Source organism: Solanum lycopersicum, chromosome 4 (genome assembly GCF_036512215.1).
Source record: "Solanum lycopersicum chromosome 4, SLM_r2.1".
NCBI classification, from domain to species: domain Eukaryota; kingdom Viridiplantae; phylum Streptophyta; class Magnoliopsida; order Solanales; family Solanaceae; genus Solanum; species Solanum lycopersicum.
This window is the reverse complement of record NC_090803.1, coordinates 57733384-57751397: the sequence shown is the minus strand read 5'-3', so window position 1 is coordinate 57751397 and position 18014 is coordinate 57733384.

Here is an 18014-nt window from a genome sequence, read left to right as displayed (position 1 = left end):
GCCATCACGAATTTTCCGGCCCATTTGGAGGGTCAAACGAGCGTCAAAGCGAGCATACGCCTCATTTCGACAGTTTTCGTGTGCTATAGCACACCATTTTTTGGGTGATCCGGATTCCGACGTCAAAAATGCCAAATTTTTTTGTGGACGTCCGTCAAGACCTTGTCTTTGCATACGGTTGGCCATCACGGATTTTCCGGGCCATTAGGAGGGTCAAACGAGCCCCGAAGCGAGCATATGCCTCATTTCGACGATTTTCGTGTGCTATAGCACACCATTTTTTGGGTGATACGGATTCCGACGTTAAAAAAGCCAAATGTTTTCGTGGACATTCGTCAAGACCTTGTCTATGCATACGGTTGGCCATCACAGATTGTCCGGCCCATTTTGTTGGTCAAACGAGCCCTGAAGCGAGCATACGCCTCATTTCGACGTTTTTCGTGTGCTATAGCACACCATTTATTGGGTGATCCAGATTCCGATGTCAAAAATGCCAAATTTTTTCGTGGACGTCCGTCAAGACCTTGTCTATGCATACGGTTGGCCATCAAGGATTTTCCGGCCCATTTGGAGGGTCAAACGAGCCCCGAAACGAGCATACGCCTCTTTTCGACGATTTTCGTTAGCTATAGCACACCATTTTTTGGGTGATCCGGATTCCGACGTCAAAAATGCCAAATTTTTTTGTGGACGTCCGTCAAGACCTTGTCTATGCATACGGTTGGCTATCACGGATTTTCCAGCCCATTTGGAGGGTCAAACGAGCCCCGAAGCGAGCATACGCCTCATTTCAACGATTTTCGTGTGCTAAGCACACCATTTTTTGGGTGATCCGGATTCCAACGTCAAATATGCCAAATTTTTTCGTATACATCCGTGAAGATTGTCTGGCCTATTTGGAGGGTCAAACGAGCCCTGAAGCGAGCATAAGCCTTATTTCGACGATTTTGGTGTTCTATGCACACCATTTTTTTGGTAACCTAGATTCCGACGTCAAAAATGCCAAATTTTTTTGTGGACATCCTTCAAGACCTTGTCTATGCATATGGTTGGCCATCACGGATTGTCCGGCCCATTTAGAGTTTCAAACGAGCCCCGAAGCGAGCATACGCCTCATTTCGATGATTTTCGTGTGCTATAGAAATCCATTTTTTTGGTGATCCGGATTCCAACGTCAAAAATGCCAAAATTTTTCGTGGACGTCCGTCAAGACCTTGTCTATGCATATGATTGGCCATCACGGATTGTCCGGTCAATTTAGAGCGCCAAACGAGCCCCGAAGCGAGCATACGCCTCATTTCGACGATTTTCCTGTGCTATAGCACACCATTTTTTGGGTGATCCAGATTTCGACGTCAAAAATGCCAAATTTTTTCATGGACATCCGTCAAGACCTTGTCTATGCATACGGTCTGCCATCACGGATTTTTCGGCCTATTTGGAGGGTCAAACGAGCCTTGAAGCAAGCATACGCCTCATTTCGACGATTTTCGTGTGCTATAGCACACCATTTTTTGGGTGATCCAGATTCCGACGTCAAAAATGCCAAATTTTTTTGTGGACGTCTGTCAAGTCCTTGTCTATGCATACGGTTGGCCATCATGGATTGTCTGGCCCATTTAGAGGGTCAAACGAGCCCCGAAGCGAGCATATGCCTCATTTCAACGATTTTCGTGTGCTATTGCACACCATTTTTTGGGTGATCCGGATTTCGAAGTAAAAAATGCAAAATGTTTTCGTGGACATCCGTCAAGACCTTGTCTATGCATACAGTTGGCCATCATGGATTGTCCGGCCCATTTGGAGGGTCAAACGAGCCCTGAAGAGAGTATACGCCTTATTTCGACGATTTTCGTGTGCTATAGCACACCATTTTTTGGATGATCCGGATTCCGACGTCAAAAATGCCAAATTTTTTCATGGACGTCCGTCAAGACCTTGTCTATGCATACGGTTGGGCATCACGGACTGTCCGGCCCATTTGGAGGGCCAAACGAGCCCTGAAGCGAGCATACGCCTCATTTCGACGATTTTCTTGTGCTTTAGCACACCATTTTTTGGGTGACCCGGATTCCGACGTCAAAAATACCAAATGTTTTTGTGGACGTCTGTCAAGACCTTGTCTATGCATACGGTTGGCCATCACGGATTTTCCGGCCCATTTGGAGGGTCAAACGAGCCCCGAAGCGAGCATACGCCTCATTTCGACGATTTTCGTGTGCTATAGCACACCATTTTTTGGGTGATCTAGATTCCGACGTCAAAAATGCCAAATTTTTTGGTGGACGTACGTCAAGACCTAGTCTATGCATACGGTTTGCCATCACGGATTGTCCGGCCCATTTAGAGGGTCAAACGAGCCCCAAAACGAGCATATGCCTCATTTCGACGATTTTCGTGTGCCATAGCACACCATTTTTTAAGTGGCCCTGATTCCGACGTCAAAAATGCCAATTGTTTTCGTTGACGTCCGTAAACACCTTGTCTATGCATACGGTTGGCCATCACGGATTGTCCGGCCCATTTGGAGGGTCAAACGAGCCCCGAAGCGAGCATACGCCTCATTTCGATGATTTTTGTTTTCTATAGCACACCATTTTTTGGGTGATCCGGATTGCAACGTCAAAAATGCCAAATTTTTTTGTGGACATCCGTCAAGACCTTGTTGATGCATACGGTTGTCCATCACGGATTGTCCGGCCCATTTGGAGGGTCAAACAAGCCCCGAAGCGAGCATACGCCTCATTTCGATGATTTTCGTTTTCTATAGCACACCATTTTTTGGGTGATCCGGATTGCGACGTCAAAAATGCCAAATGTTTTCGTGGACATCCGTCAAGACCTTGTCTATGCATACGGTTGGGCATCACGGATTGTTCGGCCCATTTGGAGGGTCAAACGAGCGTCGAAGCGAACATACGCCTCATTTCGACAATTTTCGTGTGCTATAGCACACCATTTTTTGGGTGATCCGGATTCCGACGTCAAAAATGCCAAATTTTTTCGTGGACGTCCGTCAAGACCTTGTCTTTGCATACGGTTGGCCATCACAATTTGTCCGGCCCATTTGGAGGGTCAAACGAGCCCCGAAGCGAGCACACCTCATTTCGTTGATTTTCGTGTGCTATAGCACACCATTTTTTTGGTGACCAGGATTCCGACGTCAAAAATGCCAAATTTTTTCGTGGACATCCGTCAAGACCTTGTCTATGCATACGGTTGGGCATCACGGATTGTTCGGCCCATTTGGAGGGTCAAACGAGCGTCGAAGCGAGCATACGCCTCATTTCGACGATTTTCATGTGCTATAGCACACCATTTTTTGGGTGATCCGGATTCCGACGTCAAAAATGCCAAATTTTTTCGTGGACGTCCGTCAAGACCTTGTCTATGCATACGGTTGGCCATCACGGATTGTCCGGCCCATTTGGAGGGTCAAACGAGACACGAAGCGAGCATACGCCTCATTTCGATGATTTTCGTGTGCAATAGCACACCATTTTTTGGGTGATCCGGATTCCGACGTCAAAAATGCCAAATTTTTTGTGGCTATCCGTCAAGACCTTGTCTATGCATATGGTTGGCCATCACGGATTGTCCGGCCCATGTGGAGGGTAAAACGAGCCCCGAAGCGAGCATACGCCTCATTTCGACGATTTTCGTGTGCTATAGCACACCATTTTTTGGGTGATCCGGATTGCGACGTCAAAAATGCTAAATGTTTTCGTGGACGTCCGTCAAGACCTTGTCTATGAATACGGTTGGGCATCACGGATTGTTCGGCCCATTTGGAGGGTTAAACGGGCCCCAAAGCGAGCATACGCCTCATTTCAACGATTTTCGTGTGCTATAGCACACCATTTTTTGGGTGATTCGGCTTCCCACGTCAAAAATACCAAATTTTTTCGTGGACGTCCGTCAAGACCTTGTCTTTGCATACGATTGGCCATCACGGATTGTCCGGCCCATTTCGAGGGTCAAACAAGCTCCGAAGCGAGCATACACCTCATTTCGACGATTTTCGTGTGCTATAGTGCACCATTTTTTGGGTGATCTAGATTCCAACGTCAAAAATGCAAAAAAAATTCTTGGACATCATTCAAGACCTTGTCTATGCATACGGTTGGCCATCACGGATTGTCCGTTCCATTTAGAGGGTCAAACGAGCCCCGAAGCGAGCATACGCCTCATTTTGACGATTTTCGTGTGCTATAGCACACCATTTTTTGGGTGATCCTGATTCTGACGTCAAAAATGCCAAATTTTTTCTTGGACGTCTGTCAAGACCCTGTTTATGCATACGGTTGGCCATCATGGATTGTCCGGCCTATTTGGAGGGTCAAACGAGCCCCGAAGCGAGCATACGCCTCATTTCGACGATTTTCGTGTGCTATAGCACACCATTTTTTGGGTGATCCAGATTCCGACGTCAAAAATGCCAAATTTGGACGTCCGTCAAGACCTTGTCTATGCATACGGTTGGCCATCACGGATTTTCCGGCCCATTTGGAGGGTCAAACAAGCCCTGAAGCGAGCATATGCCTCATTTCGAAGATTTTCGTGTGCCATAGCACACCATTTTTTAAGTGGCCTGGATTCCGATGTCAAAAATGCCAATTTTTTTGTGGACGTCCGTAACCACCTTGTCTATGCATACGGTTGGCCATATTGGATCTTCCGACCCATTTGGAGGGTCAAACGAGCCTCGAAGCGAGCATACGCCTCATTTCGATGATTTTTGTTTTCTATAGCACACCATTTTTTTGGTGTTCCGGATTCCGACGTCAAAAATGCCAAATTTTTTCGTGGACGTCCTTTAAGACCTTGTCTATTTATACGGTTGGCCATCACGGATTGTCCGGCCCATTTGGAGGGTCAAACGAGCCCCGAAGCGAGCATACACCTCATTTCGGTGATTTTCGTGTGCTATAGCACACCATTTTTTGGGTGATCAGGATTCCGACGTCAAAAATGCCAAATTTTTTCGTGGACGTCCGTAAACACCTTGTCTATGCATACGGTTGGCCATCACGGATTGTCCAGCCCATTTGGAGGGTCAAACGAGCCCCGAAGCGAGCATACGCCTCATTTCGATGATTTTTGTTTTCTATAGCACACCATTTTTTTGGTGATCCGGATTCCGACGTCAAAAATGCCAAATTTTTTCGTGGACGTCCTTTAAGACCTTGTCTATGCATACGGTTGGCCATCACGGATTGTCCGGCCCATTTGGAGGGTCAAACGAGCCCCGAAGCGAGCATACACCTTATTTCGGTGATTTTCGTGTGCTATAGAATACCATTTTTTGGGTGATAAGGATTCCGACGTCAAAAATGCCAAATTTTTTTGTGGACATCCGTCAAGACCCTGTATATGCATACGGTTGGCCATCACGGATTGTCCGGCCTATTTGGAGGGTCAAACGAGCCCCGAAGCGAGCATACGCCTCATTTCGATGATTTTCCTATGCTATAGCACACCATTTTTAGGGTGATCCGAATTCCGACGTCAAAAATGCCAAATTTTTTCGTGGACGTCCGTCAAGACCCTGTATATGCATACGGTTGGCCATCACGGATTGTCCGGCCTATTTGGAGGGTCAAACGAGCCCCGAAGCGAGCATACGCCTCATTTCGATGATTTTCCTATGCTATAGCACACCATTTTTAGGGTGATCCGAATTCCGACGTCAAAAATGCCAAATTTTTTCGTGGACGTCCGTCAAGACCTTGTCTATGCATACGGTTGGCCATCACGGATTGTCCGGCCTATTTGGAGGGTCAAACGAGCCACGAAGCGAGCATACGCCTCATTTCGATGATTTTCGTGTGCAATAGAACACCATTTTTTAAGTGATCCGGATTCCGACGTCAAAAATGCCAAATTTTTTGTGGCTATCCGTCAAGACCTTGTTTATGCATATGGTTGGCCATCACGGATTGTCCGGCCCATGTGGAGGGTCAAACGAGCCCCGAAGCGAGCATACGCCTCATTTCAACGATTTTCGTGTGCTATAGCACTCCATTTTTCTGGTGATCCGGATTGCAACGTGAAAAATGCCAAATGTTTTCGTGGACGTCCGTCAAGACCTTGTCTATGCATACGGTTAGGCATCACGGATTGTTTGGCCCATTTGGAGGGTTAAACGGGCCCCAAAGCAAGCATACGCCTCATTTCAACGATTTTCGTGTGCTATAGCACACCATTTTTTGGGTGATCCGGCTTCCCACGTCAAAAATGCCAAATTTTTTCGTGGATGTCCGTCAAGACCTTGTCTTTGCATACGGTTGGCCATCACGGATTGTCCGGCCCATTTCAAGGGTCAAACAAGCTCCGAAGCGAGCATACACCTCATTTCGACGATTTTCGTGTGCTATAGTGCACCATTTTTTGGGTGATCCAGATTCCAACGTCAAAAATGCCAAAATTTTTCTTAGACATCATTCAAGACCTTTTCTATGCATACGGTTGGCCATCACGGATTGTCCGGCCCATTTTGAGGGTCAAACGAGCCCCGAAGCGAGCATACGCCTCATTTTGACGATTTTTGTGTGCTATAGCACACCATTTTTTGGGTGATCCTGATTCTGACGTCAAAAATGCCAAATTTTTTCGTGGACGTCCGTCAAGACCCTGTATATGCATACGGTTGGCCATCACGGATTGTCCGGCCTATTTGGAGGGTCAAACGAGCCCCGAAGCGAGCATACGCCTCATTTCGATGATTTTCGTGTGCTATAGCACACCATTTTTTGGGTGATCCAGATTCCGACGTAAAAAATGCCAAATTTTTTCGTGGACGTCCATCAAGACCTTGTCTATGCATACGGTTGGCCATCACGGATTTTCCGGCCCATTTGGAGGGTCAAACGAGCCCCGAAGCGAGCATACGCCTCATTTTGACGATTTTTCGTGTGCTATAGCACACCATTTTTTGGGTGATCTAGATTCCGACGTCAAAAATGCCAAATTTTTTGGTGGACGTCTGTCAAGACCCTGTATATGCATACGGTTGGCCATCATGGATTGTCCGGCCTATTTGGAGGGTCAAACGAGCCCCGAAGCGAGCATACGCTTCATTTCGATGATTTTCGTGTGCTATAGCACACCATTTTTTGGGTGATCCAGATTCCGACGTAAAAAATGCCAAATTTTTTCGTGGACGTCCATCAAGACCTTGTCTATGCATACGGTTGGCCATCACGGATTTTCCGACCCATTTGGAGGGTCAAACGAGCCTCGAAGCGAGCATACGCCTCATTTCGATGATTTTTGTTTTCTATAGCACACCATTTTTTTGGTGTTCCGGATTCCGACGTCAAAAATGCCAATTTTTTTCGTGGACGTCCGTAACCACCTTGTCTATGCATAAGGTTGGCCATCACGGATTGTCCGGCCCATTTGGAGGGTCAAACGAGCCCCGAAGCGAGCATACGCCTCATTTCGATGATTTTTGTTTTCTATAGCACACCATTTTTTTGGTGTTCCGGATTCCGACGTCAAAAATGCCTAATTTTTTCGTGGACGTCCTTTAAGACCTTGTCTATGCATACGGTTGGCCATCACGGATTGTCCGGCCCATTTGGAGGGTCAAACGAGCCCCGAAGCGAGCATACGCCTCATTTCGATGATTTTTGTTTTCTATAGCACACCATTTTTTTGGTGTTCCGGATTCCGACGTCAAAAATGCCAAATTTTTTCGTGGACGTCTGTCAAGACCCTGTTTATGCATACGGTTGGCCATCATGGATTGTCCGGCCTATTTGGAGGGTCAAACGAGCCCCGAAGCGAGCATACGCCTCATTTCGACGATTTTCGTGTGTTATAGCACACCATTTTTTGGGTGATCCAGATTCCGACGTCAAAAATGCCAAATTTGGACGTCCGTCAAGACCTTGTCTATGCATATGGTTGGCCATCACGGATTTTCCGGCCCATTTGGAGAGTCAAACAAGCCCCGAAGCGAGCATACGCCTCATTTCGACGATTTTCGTGTGCTATAGCACACCATTTTTTGGGTGATCTAGATTCCGACGTCAAAAATGCCAAATTTTTTGGTGGACGTCTGTCAAGACCTAGTCTATGCATACGGTTTGCCATCACGGATTGTCCGGCCCATTTAGAGGGTCAAACGAGCCCCGAAACGAGCATATGCCTCATTTCGACGATTTTCGTGTGCCATAGCACACCATTTTTTAAGTGGCCTGGATTCCGACGTCAAAAATGCCAATTTTTTTCGTGGACGTCCGTAACCACCTTGTCTATGCATAAGGTTGGCCATCACGGATTGTCCGGCCCATTTGGAGGGTCAAACGAGCCCCGAAGCGAGCATACGCCTCATTTCGATGATTTTTGTTTTCTATAGCACACCATTTTTTTGGTGTTCCGGATTCCGACGTCAAAAATGCCAAATTTTTTCGTGGACGTCCTTTAAGACCTTGTCTATGCATACGGTTGGCCATCACGGATTGTCCGGCCCATTTAAAGGGTCAAACGAGCCCCGAAGCGAGCATACACCTCATTTCGGTTATTTTCGTGTGCTATAGCACACCATTTTTTGGGTGATCAGGATTCCGACGTCAAGAATGCCAAATTTTTTCGTGGACGTCCGTAAACACCTTGTCTATGCATACGGTTGGCCATCACGGATTGTCCAGCCCATTTGGAGGGTCAAACGAGCCCCGAAGCGAGCATACGCCTCGTTTCGATGATTTTTGTTTTCTATAGCACACCATTTTTTTGGTGATCCGGATTCCGATGCCAAAAATGCCAAATTTTTTCGTGGACGTCCTTTAAGACCTTGTCTATGCATACGGTTGGCCATCACGGATTGTCCGGCCCATTTGGAGGGTCAAACGAGCCCCGAAGCGAGCATACACCTTATTTCGGTGATTTTCGTGTGCTATAGAATACCATTTTTTGGGTGATAAGGATTCCGACGTCAAAAATGCCAAATTTTTTTGTGGACATCCGTCAAGACCTTGTCTATGCATAAGGTTGGGCATCACGGATTGTTCGGCCCATTTGGAGGGTCAAACAAGCGTCGAAGCGAGCATACGCCTCATTTCGATGATTTTCGTGTGCTATAGCACACCATTTTTTGGGTGATCTGGATTCCGACGTTAAAAATGCCAAATTTTTTCGTGGACGTCCGTCAAGACCTTGTCTATGCATACGATTGGCCATCACGGATTGTCCGGCCCATTTGGAGGGTCAAACGAGCCACGAAGCGAGCATACGCCTCATTTCGATGATTTTCGTGTGCAATAGCACACCATTTTTTGGGTGATCCGGATTCCGACGTCAAAAATGCCAAATTTTTTGTGGCTATCCGTCAAGACCTTGTCTATGCATATGGTTGGCCATCACGGATTGTCCGGCCTATGTGGAGGGTCAAACGAGCCCCGAAGCGAGCATACGCCTCATTTCGACGATTTTCGTGTGCTATAGCACACCATTTTTTGGGTGATCCGGATTGCGACGTCAAAAATGCCAAATGTTTTCGTGGACGTCCGTCAAGACCTTGTCTATGCATACGGTTGGGCATCACGGATTGTTCGGCCCATTAGGAGGGTTAAACGAGCCCCGAAGCGAGCATACGCCTCATTTCAACGATTTTCGTGTTCTATAGCACACTATTTTTTGGGTGATCCTGATTCTGACGTCAAAAATGCCAAATTTTTTCGTGGACGTCCGTCAAGACCTCGTCTATGCATACGGTTGGGCATCACGGATTGTCCGGCCCATTTGGAGGGTCAAACGAGCGTCGAAGCGAGCATACGCCTCATTTCGACGATTTTCGTGTGCTATAGCACACCATTTTTTGGGTGATCCGGATTCCGACGTCAAAAATGCCAAATTTTTTCGTGGACGTCCGTCAAGACCTTGTCTATGCATACGGTTGGCCATTACGGATTGTCCGGCCCATTTTGAGGGTCAAACGAGCCCCGAAGCGAGCATACACCTCATTTCGTTGATTTTCGTGTGCTATAGCACACCATTTTTTGGGTGATCAGGATTCCGACGTCAAAAATGCCAAATTTTTTCGTGGACATCCATCAAGACCTTGTCTATGCATACGGTTGGGCATCACGGATTGTTCAGCCCATTTGGAGGGTCAAACAAGCGTCGAAGCGAGCATACGCCTCATTTCGACGATTTTCGTGTGCAATAGCACACCATTTTTTGGGTGATCCGGATTCCGACGTCAAAAATGCCAAATTTTTTCGTGGACATCCGTCAAGACCTTGTCTATGCCTACGGTTGGCCATCATGGATTGTCCGACCCATTTGGAGGGTCAAACGAGCCACGAAGCGAGCATACGCCTCATTTCGACGATTTTCATGTGCAATAGCACACCATTTTTTGGGTGATCCGGATTCCGACGTCAAAAATGCCAAATTTTTTGTGGCTATCCGTCAAGACCTTGTCTATGCATATGGTTGGCCATCACGGATTGTCCGGCCCATGTGGAGGGTCAAACGAGCTCCGAAGCGAGCATACGCCTCATTTCGACGATTTTCGTGTGCTATAGCACACCATTTTTTGGGTGATCCGGATTGCGATGTCAAAAATGCCAAATGTTTTCGTGGACGTCCGTCAAGACCTTGTCTATGAATACGGTTGGGCATCACGGATTGTTCGGCCCATTTGGAGGGTTAAACGGGCCCCGAAGCGAGCATACGCCTCATTTCAACGATTTTTGATTGCTATAGCACACCATTTTTTGGGTGATCCGGCTTCCTACGTCAAAAATGCCAAATTTTTTCGTGGACGTCCGTCAAGACCTTGTTATTGCATACGGTTGGCCATCACGGATTGTCCGGCCCATTTCGAGGGTCAAACAAGCTCCGAAGCGAGCATACACCTCATTTCGACGATTTTCGTGTGCTATAGTGCACCATTTTTTGGGTGATCCAGATTCCAACGTCCAAAATGCAAAAAATTTTCTTGGACATCATTCAAGACCTTGTCTATGCATACGGTTGGCCATCACGGATTGTCCGTCCCATTTAGAGGGTCAAACGAGCCCCGAAGCGAGCATACGCCTCATTTTGACGATTTTCGTGTGCTATAGCACACCATTTTTTGGGTGATCCTGATTCTGACGTCAAAAATGCCAAATTTTTTCGTGGACGTCCGTCAAGACCCTGTTTATGCATACGGTTGGCCATCATGGACTGTCTGGCCTATTTGGAGGGTCGAACGAGCCCCGAAGCGAGCATACGCCTCATTTCGACGATTTTCGTGTGCTATAGCACACCATTTTTTGGGTGATCCAGATTCCGACGTCAAAAATGCCAAATTTGGACGTCCGTCAAGACCTTGTCTATGCATACGGTTGGCCATCACGGATTTTCCGGCCCATTTGGAGAGTCAAACAAGCCCCGAAGCGAGCATACACCTCATTTCGACGATTTTCGTGTGCTATAGCACACCAATTTTTGGGTGATCTAGATTCCGACGTCAAAAATGCCAAATTTTTTGGTGGACGTCTGTCAAGACCTAGTCTATGCATACAGTTTGCCATCACGGATTGTCCGGCTTATTTAGAGGGTCAAACGAGCCCCGAAACGAGCATATGCCTCATTTCGACGATTTTCGTGTGCCATAGCACACCATTTTTTAAGTGGCCTGGATTCCGACGTCAAAAATGCCAATTTTTTTCGTGGACGTCCGTAACCACCTTGTCTATGCATATGGTTGGCCATCACGGATTGTCCGGCCCATTTGGAGGGTCAAACGAGCCCCGAAGCGAGCATACACCTCATTTCGGTTATTTTCGTGTGCTATAGCACACCATTTTTTGGGTGATCAGGATTCCGACGTCAAAAATGCCAAATTCTTTCGTGGACATCCGTCAAGACCTTGTCTATGCATACGGTTGGGCATCACGGATTGTTCGGCCCATTTGGAGGGTCAAACAAGCGTCGAAGCGAGCATACGCCTCATTTCGACGATTTTCGTGTGCTATAGCACACCATTTTTTGGGTGATCCGGATTCCGACGTCAAAAATGCCAAATTTTTTCGTGGACGTCCTTCAAGACCTTGTCTATGCATACGCTTGGCCATCACGGATTGTCCGGCCCATTTGGAGGGTCAAACGAGCCACGAAGCGAGCATACGCCTCATTTCGATGATTTTCGTGTGCAATAGCACACCATTTTTTGGGTGATCCGGATTCCGACGTCAAAAATGCCAAATTTTTTGTGGCTATCCGTCAAGACCTTGTCTATGCATATGGTTGTCCATCACGGATTGTCCGGCCCATGTGGAGGGTCAAACGAGCCCCGAAGCGAGCATACGCCTCATTTCGACGATTTTCGTGTGCTATAGCACACCATTTTTTGGGTGATCCGGATTGCGACGTCAAAAATGCCAAATGTTTTCGTGGACGTCCGTCAAGACCTTGTCTATGAATACGGTTGGGCATCACGGATTGTTCGGCCCATTTGGAGGGTTAAACGGGCCCCGAAGAGAGCATATGCCTCATTTCAACGATTTTCGTGTGCTATAGCACACCATTTTTTGGGTGATCCGGCTTCCCACGTCAAAAATGCCAAATTTTTTCTTGGACGTCCGTCAAGACCTTGTCTTTGCATACGGTTGGACATCACAGATTGTCCGGCCCATTTCGAGGGTCAAACAAGCTCCGAAGTGAGCATACACCTCATTTCGACGATTTTTGTGTGCTATAGTGCACCATTTTTTGGGTGATCCAGATTCCAACGTCAAAAATGCAAAAAATTTTCTTGGACATCATTCAAGACCTTGTCTATGCATACGGTTGGCCATCACGGATTGTCCGTCCCATTTAGAGGGTCAAACGAGCCCCGAAGCGAGCATATGCCTCATTTTGACGATTTTCGTGTGCTATAGCACACCATTTTTTGGGTGATCCTGACTCTGACGTCAAAAATGCCAAATTTTTTCGTGGACGTATGTCAAGACCCTGTTTATGCATACGGTTGGCCATCATGGATTGTCCGGCCTATTTGGAGGGTCAAACGAGCATATGCCTCATTTCGACGATTTTCGTGTGCCATAGCACACCATTTTTTAAGTGGCCTGGATTCCGACGTCAAAAATGCCAATTTTTTTCGTGGACGTCCGTAACCACCTTGTCTATGCATACGGTTTGCCATAACGGATTGTCCGGCCCATTTGAAGGGTCAAACGAGCCCCGAAGCGAGCATACGCCTCATTTCGGTGATTTTCGTGTGCTATAGCACACCATTTTTTGGGTTATCAGGATTCCGACGTCAAAAATGCCAAATTTTTTCGTGGACATCCGTCAAGACCTTGTCTATGCATACGGTTGGGCATCACGGATTGTTCGGCCTATTTGGAGGGTCAAACAAGCGTCGAAGTGAGCATACGCCTCATTTCGACGATTTTCGTGTGCTATAGCACACCATTTTTTGGGTGATCCGGATTCCGACGTCAAAAATGCCAAATTTTTTCATGGACGTCCGTCAAGACCTTGTCTATGCATACGGTTGGCCATCACAGATTGTCCGGCCCATTTGGAGGGTCAAACGAGCCCCAAAGCGAGCATACACCTCATTTTGTTGATTTTCGTGTGCTATAGAACACCATTTTTTGGGTGATCAGGATTCCGACGTCAAAAATGCCAAATTTTTTCGTGGACATCCGTCAAGACCTTGTCTATGCATACGGTTGGGCATCACGGATTGTTCGTCCCATTTGGAGGGTCAAACGAGCGTCGAAGCGAGCATACGCCTCATTTCGATGATTTTCGTGTGCTATAGCACACCATTTTTTGGGTGATCCGGATTTCGACGTCAAAAATGCCAAATTTTTTCGTGGACGTCCGTCAAGACCTTGTCTATGCATACGGTTGGCCATCACGGATTGTCCGGCCCATTTGGAGGGTCAAACGAGCCACGAAGCGAGCATACGCCTCATTTCGATGATTTTCGTGTGCAATAGCACACCATTTTTTGGGTGATCCAGATTCCGACGTCAAAAATGCCAAATTTTTTGTGGCTATCCGTCAAGACCTTGTCTATGCATATGGTTGGCCATCACAGATTGTCCGGCCTATGTGGAGGGTCAAACGAGCCCCGAAGCGAGCATACGCCTCATTTCGACGATTTTCGTGTGCTATAGCACACCATTTTTTGGGTGATCCGGATTGCGACGTCAAAAAATGCCAAATGTTTTCGTGGACGTCCGTCAAGACCTTGTCTATGAATACGGTTGGGCATCACGGATTGTTCGGCCCATTTGGAGGGTTAAACGGGCCCCGAAGCGAGCATACGCCTTATTTCAACGATTTTCGTGTGCTATAGCACACCATTTTTTGGGTGATCCGGCTTCCCACGTCAAAAATGCAAAATTTTTTCGTTAACGTCCGTCAAGACCTTGTCTTTGCATACGGTTGGCCATCACGGATTGTCCGGCCCATTTTGAGGGTCAAACAAGCTCCGAAGCGAGCATACACTTCATTTCGACGATTTTCGTGTGCTATAGTGCATTATTTTTTGGGTGATCCAGATTCCAACGTCAAAAATGCAAAATAATTTCTTGGACATCATTCAAGACCTTGTCTATGCATACGGTTTGCCATCACGGATTGTCCGTCCCATTTAGAAGGTCAAACGAGCCCCGAAGCGAGCATACGCCTCATTTTGACGATTTTCGTGTGCTATAGCACACCATTTTTTGGGTGATCCTGATTCTGACGTCAAAAATGCCATATTTTTTCGTGGACGTCCCTCAAGACCCTGTTTATGCATACGGTTGGCCATCATGGATTGTCCGGCCTATTTGGAGGGTCAAACGAGCCCCGAAGCGAGCATACGCCTCATTTCGACGATTTTCGTGTGCTATAGCACACCATTTTTGGGTGATCCAGATTCCGACGTCAAAAATGCCAAATTTAGACATCCGTCAAGACCTTGTCTATGCATACGGTTGGCCATCACGGATTTTCCGGCCCATTTGGAGGGTCAAACAAGCCCCGAAGCGAGCATACGCCTCATTTCGACGATTTTCGTGTGCTATAGCACACCATTTTTTGGGTGATCTAGATTCCGACGTCAAAAATTCCAAATTTTTTGGTGGACGTCTGTCAAGACCTAGTCTATGCATACGGTTTGCCATCACGGATTGTCCGGCCCATTTAGAGGGTCAAACGAGCCCCGAAACGAGCATATGCCTCATTTCGACGATTTTCGTGTGCCATAGCACACCATTTTTTAAGTGGCCTAGATTCCGACGTCAAAAATGCCAATTTTTTTCGTGGACGTCCGTAACCACCTTGTCTATGCATACGGTTGGCCATCACGGATTGTCCTGCCCATTTGGAGGGTCAAACGAGCCCCGAAGCGAGCATACGCCTCATTTCGATGATTTTTGTTTTCTATAGCACACCATTTTTTTGGTGTTCCGGATTCCGACGTCAAAAATGCCAAATTTTTTCGTGGACGTCCTTTAAGACCTTGTCTATGCATACGGTTGGCCATCACGGATTGTTCGGCCCATTTGGAGGGTCAAAAGAGCCCTGAAGCGAGCATACACCTCATTTCGGTGATTTTCGTGTGCTATAGCACACCATTTTTTGGGTGATCAGGATTCCGACGTCAAAAATGCCAAATTTTTTCATGGACGTCCGTAAACACCTTGTCTATGCATACGGTTGGCCATCACGGATTTTCCGGCTCATTTGGAGGGTCAAACGAGCCCCGAAGCGAGCATACACCTCATTTCGGTGATTTTCGTGTGCTATAGCATACCATTTTTTGGGTGATCCGGATTCCGACGTCAAAAATGCCAAATTTTTTCATGGACATCCGTCAAGACCTAGTCTATGCATACGGTTGGGCATCACGGATTGTTCGGCCCATTTGGAGGGTCAAACGAGCGTCGAAGCGAGCATACGCCTCATTTCGACGATTTTCGTGTGCTACAGCACACCATTTTTTGGGTGATCCGGATTCCGACGTCAAAAATGCCAAATTTTTTCATGGACATCCATCAATACCTTGTCTATGCATACGGTTGGGCATCACGGATTGTTCGGCCCATTTGGAGGGTCAAACGAGCGTCGAAGCGAGCATACGCCTCATTTCGATGATTTTCGTGTGCAATAGCACACCATTTTTTGGGTGATCCGGATTCCGACGTCAAAAATGCCAAATTTTTTGTGGCAATCCGTCAAGACCTTGTCTATGCATATGGTTGGCCATCACGGATTGTCCGGCCCATGTGGAGGGTCAAACGAGCCCCGAAGCGAGCATACGCCTCATTTCGACGATTTTCGTGTGCTATAGCACACCATTTTTTGGGTGATCCGGATTGCGACGTCAAAAATGCCTAATGTTTTCGTGGACGTCCGTCAAGACCTTGTCTATGCATACGGTTGGGCATCACGGATTGTTCGGCCCATTTGGAGGGTTAAACGGGCCCCGAAGCGAGCATACACCTCATTTAAACGATTTTCGTGTGCTATAGCACACCATTTTTTGGGTGATCCGGCTTCCCACGTCAAAAATGCCAAATTTTTTCGTGGACGTCCGTCAAGACCTTGTCTTTGCATCGGTTGGCCATCACGGATTGTCCGGCACATTTCGAGGGTCAAACAAGCTCCGAAGCGAGCATACACCTCATTTCGACGATTTTCGTGTGCTATAGTGCACCATTTTTTGGGTGATCCAGATTCCAACGTCAAATATGCCAAAATTTTTCTTGGACATCATTCAAGACCTTGTCTATGGATACAGTTGGCCATCACGGATTGTCCGGCCCATTTAGAGGGTCAAACGAGCCCTGAAGCGAGCATACGCCTCATTTTGATGATTTTCGTGTGCTATAGCACACTATTTTTTGGGTGATCCGGATTCTGACGTCAAAAATGCCATATTTTTCATGGACGTCCGTCAAGACCTAGTCTATGCGCACGGTTGGCCATCACGGATTGTCCGGCCCATTTTGAGGGTTAAACGAGCCCAGAAGCGAGCATACACCTCATTTCGATGATTTTCGTGTGCTATAGCACACCATTTTTTCGGTGATCCGGATTCTAAAGTCGAAAATACCAAATTTTTTCGTGGACGTCAGTCAAGACCTCGTCTATGCATACGGTTGGCCATCACGGATTGTCCGGCCCATTTGGAGGGTGAAACGAGCCCCGAAGCGTGCATACGCCTCATTTCGACGATTTTCGTGTGCTATAGCACACCATTTTTTGGGAGATCCGGATTCTGACGTCAAAAATGCCAAATTTTTTTGTGGATGTCCGTCAATACCTTTTCTATGCATACGGTTGGCCATCACGGATGGTTCGGCCCATTTGGAGGGTCAAACAAGCCCCGAAGGGAGCATACGCCTCATTTCGACGATTTCCGTGTGCTATAGCACACCATTTTTTGGGTGATCCGGATTCCGATGTCAAAAATGCCAAATTTTTTCGTGGACGTCTGTCAAAACCTTTTCTATGCATACGGTTGGCCATCACGGATTGTCCAGATCATTTGGAGGGTCAAACGAGCTCTGAAGCGAGCATACGCCTCATTTCGATGATTTTCGTGTGCTATAGCACACCATTTTTTGGGTGATCCTGATTCCGACGTCAAAAATGCCAAATGTTTTCGTGGACGTCCGTCAAGACCTTATCTATGCATATGGTTGGCCATCACGCATTGTCCGGCCCATTTGGAGGGTCAAATGATCCCCGAAGTGAGCATAAGCCTCATTTCGACGATTTTCGTGTGCTATTGCACACTATTTTTTGGGTGATCTGGATTCCGACGTAAAAATGCCAAAATTTTTTGTGGACATCCGTCAATACCTTGTCTATTCATACGGTTGGCCATCACGGATTGTCCGGCCCATTTGGGGGTAAAACGAGCTCCGAAGCGAGCATACGCCTCATTTCGACGATTTTCATAAGCTATTGCACACCATTTTTTGGATGATCCGGATTCCGATGTCAAAAATGCCAAATTTTTTCGTGGACATCCGTCAATACCTTTTATATGCATACGG